This window comes from Rattus rattus, chromosome 11 (assembly GCF_011064425.1).
Source record: "Rattus rattus isolate New Zealand chromosome 11, Rrattus_CSIRO_v1, whole genome shotgun sequence".
In the NCBI taxonomy this organism is placed as follows: Eukaryota; Metazoa; Chordata; class Mammalia; order Rodentia; family Muridae; genus Rattus; species Rattus rattus.
The window spans coordinates 37,256,356-37,265,342 of NC_046164.1; the positions used below are offsets into that span (position 1 = coordinate 37,256,356).

The 8,987-nt window shown below is 35.5% G+C and overlaps 1 pseudogene; it reads right to left on the reverse strand.

Annotated features, from left to right (window-relative positions):
• Positions 1 to 8,431: 8,431 nt before the first annotated feature.
• LOC116913029 lies at positions 8,432 to 8,592 on the reverse strand (annotated as a pseudogene).
• Positions 8,593 to 8,987: the final 395 nt, after the last annotated feature.

An 8,987-nucleotide genomic window follows, 5' to 3' on the forward strand; every position in this document is an offset into this window, starting at 1 on the left:
TGATTGACGTCCTACAGGTTGGTGTGGGCTAACTCTGCCTATGCTAGCATGCATGAGGTAGCACACACTACTTATGTTAGCATCACAGACTGCTGAGAAGCTAACATTTTGTGTATCTTATTTTACCATCTCACCTTTTAAAAAAAGTGTTCCTGCTCTACCCGTGCCTTATATATAACAATAACAATATATTGTTATGGCCTGCCTGCTCAGAATCCATGTAGTCTTGAATTGTGTCTGTTTAAGCATTCAATGTCTAGTATAAAGTGGAGCACACACACAATCCACATGGTACAATGCTCTGACTTCACTTCACTCTTTTCTTATAATATCCTGCATGGAAGAATTATAAAATTTCAAAACTATTAAGAACTTCTTTTCCAAAGTAAATAAATCAATTAATTAAGCAGTAAGAATTCCATGTGAACAGAAGTAGATGCATTTGACAGAATTCCTGCTTAGGACATTTCTGATCTGCAAGGACTAATTATGCACCATGAAAATCTCACCCTTTAACAATCCCAGTTCTATGCAAAATTCATGACCACTAAAAAAAGCAACTTGTACTTTCATCACCTATATTAGAACAATCAAAAGTAAATGCCCAGTGTATGCTGCTGTTAGTTTCCTCTATAGATAAAAAAGGACTCAACTGCTTCATCACTGAATGATCTCTCTTGCCAGTTTTCTTCTTCTTCTTCTTCTTCTTCTTCTTCTTCTTCTTCTTCTTCTTCTTCTTCTTCTTCTTCTTCTTCTTCTTCTTCTTCTTCTTCTTCTTCCTCTTCCTCCTCTTCCTCCTCTTCTTCCTTCCTTCCTCCTCCTCCTTCTCCTTCTCCTCCTCCTCCTCCTTCTTCTTTAGAAAATGCTGTCTATAATAATCATCATTAAATATATCTAGACAACATAGACAAGTCAAAAAAGAGCATTATTTTCCAATTGATGAAATCAAAGTTTGCATGTTGTAGACATACAGGAATACAGGACTTGTTCTCTGATGTAAATACCATGTACTCTAAGATGACAAGATTCTCCTAAAATGTATCAATCTTGCTTCTTTCTATGTTTAAAGCTTGAATCTATACAATAAATTAGACTGACACATCTTAAGCATAACTTTCTATGCTGAACTTTAATGTTAATCCAATGAGCATTTATTAGTAAACATTGTTTAAGCCTAAGAAATAGTTAACTCCTTGGGTTCTATTCCAAAGCAAACCTAACTGCCATCCTGTCAATGTCTTTTCTCAAGTAATGTGTTTGTGACATTACCTTCCTTGCCTAGGGACCTCTTGTCATGTGGGGACATGGAAACAGTTTCAATTATAAGATTATTTTCTAAAAAAAAAGTCCAACTAAGAAAAGAGATTCACAAAAAGGCAACCTCTCCTCGCTCACCAGTTTCCTTTCCTCATTTATATACCCTTTCCTTGTTATACTACCTCCAAGTGCTCCATATAGGAACTTCAGAGGAACACGAAGTTACACTGTGTATGTGCAAGCATGTACTATCCTTTCACAGCCTTTTGCTTCCACATTCTACACATGCTCTTTTAGAGAACCACCTTCCATTCCTATAAAATATATACATTGAGATCTAGTAATTCACCAGAAAAGGACCATGTAAGCATGTATGCATGCCACAAGTGTGTCTTCTAGCACTGGGTATGGAAAGAAATAAGACTATTTTCATGGTCAGTAGGCCTACTGAAGCCGGTGGCTACAGAGCATACAGTTAACACTTTCACAGATTTTGATTAATGTTGGCAGACTTTGAATATCTATTCAAATCAGCCTTAGAGCTTCCTTGCAAAAAATTCTTGTTGGAAAAACATGGAGAATTTTACTTGGAAATGTTTAAGCTTTCTATAACTGTTAATTCAGAATCTCTCTTGAGATTTTAAAGTCTAAAATTTGCTCCCTTCCAACTACATATTTCTTGGTGGGGGGGAGTATTTTTGAAATTGGGGAGATTTACAACTTATCACACTTCAATTTCCATGAAATAAAGGAAAAAAGGCCACACTTAATTTCACTTAAGACCCGAAGTGGCTTTGCTTTATGAGAAACCGGGCCCCACTGAAATATTGCAGCATTGTTTTGTTCAGCTTCCAACATGTAGGAAGAACTCATTCCACCCTGTGTTCATCTAATTGAACATTTTCCACTGACAGTCAAAGTTTGTATGACTTGGCTAACCGCCAAGTGTAAACTTTTGAAGTGTTGTAAGTGTCATGCTCAGAACACTCCAACATTGTGGTATATTTATGAAGTGAAGCCTGGAGCAACTGACATGGGCTTTGCAACCGTTCCTCGGTGCTGTGCAGATTCAGGCTGTAGCCTGAGCTGTGAGTGAAGTGTCAGGATCAGGGGCTATTTTCAACAAATGAAAAATATTCATAAATGATCACTATGAAGAACAGTATTTCTGTTTGTTTATTCTGTGTGCATCTGTGCACGTGCATGCACTTGTATACTCTCTCTCTCTCTCTCTCTCTCTCTCTCTCTCAGCTTGTATGTGGAGATCAGAGGACAACTTTCAGGACAACTTTCTCCTTTCACCATGTGGGTTCTTGGAATTGAATTCAGGTCATCAGCCTTGGTGACGAATGCCTGCTGTGACATCTCAGTATCCCAAGGAATCACAAAAACATGTTTCCTCTACTCACATATCTATTTCATTATGTATGCATATTTGGGACCAGTAGAGGCTACAGATGATTATACACAAATATATCAAGTGCATATATAATATACTCATGTGTCTATGCATGCATGTCATTAGCTAAGTACAGACTATATACTTAAAAATATATATGTCTTCATGAAAAATATTCTAGAAAAATACATTTAAAAATAATTGTGTTGAAAATACATAGAAGTTTGACTGAGGAACATATATTTTTCACATGTGCCTTTACATTTTTATTGTATTATTTTCAGTATTGTGACATTTATTTTTCAACTTCTTTCAGATTGAATAATTTGATTTTAGTTAAAATGTAGTTACACATCTTTTCTTTCCATTCCCCAGGCCCCTTTATGTTCTTCCCTACACTTCATCCAATTTCACCTACCTTTCAAGAGGTTTGTGTTTCTCCCTTTGATTATTGATATATACTTACATGTTGTTTCATGTTTCTTTGCTTGATATGATTTCTGGGATGCTCATTTTTGTACTGGATAAGCAAGTAGGGGACTCATCTCTGGGAAATACTAATTCCTTCTTTCCCTGAAGCCTGTAGTTTTCGGGGTATTTTGTTTCTTTAAGGTTAAAGCATTATTTTCATCCCCAATAAAATCCAACTTTTCCCATGCATCCTCCAATATCCCATCTCAGACTCATCACCACTATATTTATTTTTGTATATACAACAGAGTCCAATTAATGTCACTCTTTCGTGTTTACAGATGACTACTTAATATTAGCATTTCATCCACAAATGAGAAAACCCAACAACAATCATAGCACTGGCTCCCTTTCTGTCAGCAGCAAATGACTACTAATTATAGCTTTTCATTTAGGGGTGGGGCCTTATAAAATTTCCCTCCATCCATCTTAGTAAGTTGACTGGTATGGTTTTTGAACTTCTAATAAAATCAACCTGATTTTTGAGAGTTCATGGGAGCAATTTCCTGTTCTGTTGTAAACACAGGACATCTAGTATAATTATTATTATTATTAGATGGTTATTTCATTATATTATTAATTACAGTTCTTATACATTATTCCAGGTATCATTACTGTTCCACAGACTTCTGTAATCTTTTCTATTTCTCTTTCATGATATATGTTGAGCCTTATATTTAAAGGTTGCATTATATAATGTTTGACTTAGAGCTGGGTATTCTATTGCATTATTATTTAAGATTCTTATAATAAGTATATATGCTATACAACAAGGCTTCTTTAATGAGATTTGAGATTTGTATTTATAATGATAAGCATTTAGAAGATAGTTTGAAACAATATTATTTTAATTATACGTAAGTAGTAGGTTTGCCTCCTTCCAGGTCTATGATCTTCCCTACTAGGGTTCTTGGCTAGGGCCAAAGAACCAAGAAAGTTCATTCTAATTATGTGATCTATGGGTCCAATTAGATAGTTGTTGGTTACCCCAAAGGCAAGTATCACTATTGTAGAATTGGAAATATCTTTCCAGAAAGACAAAAGCTGCAGGTTCTCTCTAGGATTTTTTTTGGGGGGGGCATTTTTTTGTTTGTTTATCCTACATCTGAATCATTAGGTTTGAATATATATGCCAGGAAAATATAAGGGGAATATTAGGGATGGATGGAAGGAATTCTAGAGAAGAATGATGAAGTGACTTTACAGGGGAGAGAAAAGGGTAATGGAGAGGAAGAAGAGTAGAGGGGGAAAAATAACATGAAGTTTGTTTGGAAAAGAAATAGAGAAACTAAAAGCTTACTTATACACACACACACACACACACACACAGAAATTTTTATTTTATAAAGTACTTACACCCAATACACATACACACACAAAAACTCACATTGTGTATATGGTATTAAAACAATTTTCCCGCACAGTGGGGAGAGTGTCCCTAAACTAGGAACCATATCTAACAAAAACCCAACACAAGACAAGGGATACTTTCCAATGAATTGTTGGCCAGAGGTTTCAAGAGACCCTCAAAACCATGTAGACTATTCCTCTTGCCTTTGTTTGCCTACCCAAGCATAAAGGGAAGGTCCTATTGCTAAAGGCACCACAGACTTCAACAGCAGAACTTAGAGAAGGCAAGCTGGAACTGCTCTGATAGCACCCTCCATAGGGGGCCTAGGTCTCCTAGTGTATGAATATGCTATACTATGAGCGATGCCAAAGGAGAAAAGTTGTCTGCAGTCTACCCACATGTAAAGTATAAAAACCATAGCCACAATGTTATTTTAAGAGACTCATTATTTTCTACTTCTGCTCAAAATAAGCGATTACCCTTTCCTGATTTGAATGAGAATTCCTTAAATTCTTCATACTCAGGAATAATGCTGTATGCATAAATTAAATACACCACCCATACCCTCTTACTTCCTCTCAAAACAAACAGGTTTCGTGGCTATAAACTCCCCCAAAAGGTTTAGTTCTACATATGCCTATATGAATATATTTCTTACAGGCTGAAGAAAAGCAACATTAAGCTGTATTCAATTCAAGTCCAAGTTGGAAAAAAAAAATCGGGAACAAACAGCCCTGCACAATTTGCATAGTGCTCTTGAATAAGCAACAGGATGTCCAAGTATGATTAAGATTGGTTCCTAAATCACCAAATTACATCAGCTCCAGGAGTTATGGTTACTTTCATCAGAGAGGTGAAAGTTGCCGGCTCAGTCAGATTACTTTCAGCAATATGCCATCGCTTGTTGCCATATGTTCCACATTGTAAGATGTCCTGGTAGAGTTATGGATGCAGTTTGCAGTCAGGAAAATGACAGATTCCTCTCCCTGGCAGACATTAACTTTATTCCACTTTGTTCTAACACTGTGTGCAGACAATGAGAATGATGTAGTAGGCCCCCATTTTCTCAATGAATATAATTCAAGATGAGCCTCCTGCTACATTCCCACATGGCTTCTGTCTGACCTTATAAATTCCAATGGACTCTCAGCCTCCTCTCTCCTCGGTATCCTCTCATTTGAACCTCTCCCTTATCCGCTGTTTATTTATTCACTAATCATGAAGTATTATTAATTCAGAGATTTAAAAGTTATTTATTATTGTGGCATGATAGTTAAACTAGATAGTTCATAAGAGCCATGTGTCTTTTTAAACTAACAATTGAAACATTAAGTACTGATTATTTACATATAGAATACTTCAAACCCATGATGAAATTTAGATCTATGAATATTTTTTAGAATTAACCTCCATTCAGTTTCATTGCTATTAACTTAATCTTTAAGATTTCTCTTACCTAAATGCTAATGTTTAATACAAATATATTTGATTCACTAACATATTTTAGTTCTTCCTAATTTTTCACACTCAAATAGAAAAAAAAATTCACCCCATTAGGGAATTTATTAATCTCACAATTAATGCCAGAATTCTAATATTTCTTTTCCACATAGGCATGCTCTCCTGTACTCTAAGGAGATTTTCTTTACTGCTATACTGCATGCCAATTGGCACATATATTTTTTTAAATCATTGTTAGACAAGAAAGCAAAATTCTAACACTTGCTTGATTTTTTTTATATTGGTTAGGCCTTTTATCCATTTAAAACCATAAATAACTTAAGAACATGGGCATACATCGGTAACACAATTCTGTGCTTTAGAAAGGTACTTTTAAAGTGAGTAAAAAGTAAAAATAAAGAAACTTGCCTGTGAGAGGAACTTTGAGCTTTCATGAAATTCCACATATTATGAATGGCTTACACGTGAAATTCAGGCTATTTAATGTAAACTGAAACCCTGTTATGTAAACCCAGGACTGTTATAGATAGGATCCATAAAGCTGTATGTGTGGTTGAAAGGAAGCACTCCTGAAGCTCGTGTTCTAGATTAAAATTGGCAATAAGCAATCCACCGTATAGCACCATGATAGAAAGAAGACTTGAGGCAAAAACCTCTGCTCCGCCAACATAAAGGATATGTTGTATGGAAAGTACATAGAGATACAGGACTTCATTGGTGTGAGCATAAAAGCAAGAGCCCTAAGTAGTTGACATTGAAGGTGAAACTGCGTGATAGCAGAAGAGAGTATGCAAGGTTCTTTCAGTTAAACAATAAGAGAGTAGAGTAAATGGATGTAAGAAATCGAAGGCAGACTTGGAAGAGCTTTGGAATCACCAAACAAATAGCTTTTGCCTGCAACAGAAGGACACCAACAAAGAATAAAGTTTCAGTACATCTCAGAGGATAGACATTCATTCCTACAAAGCTCATAATAAATGTGTGAGACCTTATGTATCCTTCATATCCTGTGAAGCTGATAGGACAAACGAGCGATACAATTTGATGTTTATAAAGATCCTCTCTGGAGAGTGAAAGATAGAAAATAATGATTTACATAAGAACATCCTGTTATTATAAGAATGTCTGTTATTTTAACCACTGAGGAGCTCAGTTACATAAAATTGAAAATATAGAAGACAAATAAAGTCTATTTCCAATACTATCCTAATATGTTTGAATGCTCAGACCTGGACTCTGTCAGTCTCTGTTGTGGAAGAATGCCATCTATTAACATACCACCAACTTCCAAATGGCAAACAAACTCCTCATTGTTTTCTGTATCAATTGTTATTTTTGCACATAAGAAAGAATAAATAATTTGTGTTGTGTTAGTGGTATTTTAAAACTGTAAAAGTCTTCCTTTTTCTGAGGTAAATATTTGTCCTTCTTATTGTCATATGAATTCATTTAAATGACAACAAGTCATTGTCTGTAGGTACTGTGCAGTTCACACAGAATACCCTACTCATCAAAGCTTTCTTCAGGAGACTTTGGTACCAGTATACATTTCAGAATGGCTGAAAAGCTAGTCTAGTATTCTTTTCTCTCTTTCTATATTGTATATTTTACGTACAGACTGTCACCACACTTACTCCTTGTTATCATTACCATTCTATGATTAGATAAATAGATAGATATGATAGATAGATAGATAGATAGATAGATAGATAGATAGATAGATAGATAGATAGATAGATATAGATATACTTGGAGAAGACAATGACATTGATTAAACATAATTTAACTATACCTTCAAAGTACTATATCATTGGTTTATAGTTTTGAAAGAAGAGGAACAAGGTTGCTTCTATGTAAAAATAGCCTACTTAACTGCTCCCCTTATATCCTTGGCTTAAAGTAGATTGATTAATCAGGCCTTTGATATTATAGCCAGTGTGGAGCTTTCAAATTTCATGAAAAATTTTTATCTGTCATTTAGCAAGATGGAAAAAGCAATTGAGAATGCAAAACAGAAACCAAGAGCCTCCCAGCCACCTTCACTAATGACAAAAGTGGTGTGCACGTTATGTCAATAGGAGATCTGATGTTGAAGGGTAGATTTGGGGATGGTGGCAAAGCTATGATGAAGGGTCTTTGCAGTAGTATAAAATGTGACTGCATTTAGTTAAAATCCTCTTCCATTCAGGAGACTAAGGAGAGATCAGTTACACTACATTGCAAGACTTCTCCACTCTCTACAGTTAACATCCTGCACTTAAAATTAAGCCCTATTTCAAACATGTGAAATGTGTACTGGGATCCATCATCATCTCCTTTGCTTGGATGCTACTCAGAAACTATGTTTTCTATTCCAGCCCACCTAGATTGTTGCCAGACTAGAAGAAGAGACATACTCAGCCCCCAAGTTCAACATTCCCCACAGAGCTAAAGATAATCTCCCAGTAACAAAATCTGCTTTCTAGGATGATAGCACTGTCGTTTGCCTTCAGCTCCGTAAAAGAACTGCAATAAATAATGTAAATGATGGATTCTTTATTCACTGGGCTTAATATGACATGCTGTTTTGAAAAAAATGCTAAAACTGAAGAAATGGTAGAGCGACAGTGTGGCTTTAATACACTTGATCTTAGCCAAAAGGCTGAGAAGCGGTAGTGTGGCTTTACTAATATGTTTTATTTAGTCATGTTCCTAATGCATGTCTAGGATTCGATTCTGTTGGTAATATACTTTGGGGGTAAGAGAAAACAAGGCAGAGTGTTTTCTTCTTTTCCTTCTTACCTATTTATTACTGATAGAATCCTTATAAAGTTCTATAGTAGCTAAGCTATATGATGGTGAGTAAAATTGGTCCCATTTATAGTGATAAGAATAAGTGACGTAGTCGCACAAAGTTTGTTGGAGTAACCAACTAATGTCTATTCAACTGACAACCTATATCCCTAGATGGAAATAAAGGACAGGTAATGGTAAATGTGCTTGTAAAATATTTAAAAGAAAACCATAAAAACCCAAACCTCTCTCTCACCTGTGTATTATGTGATAGAA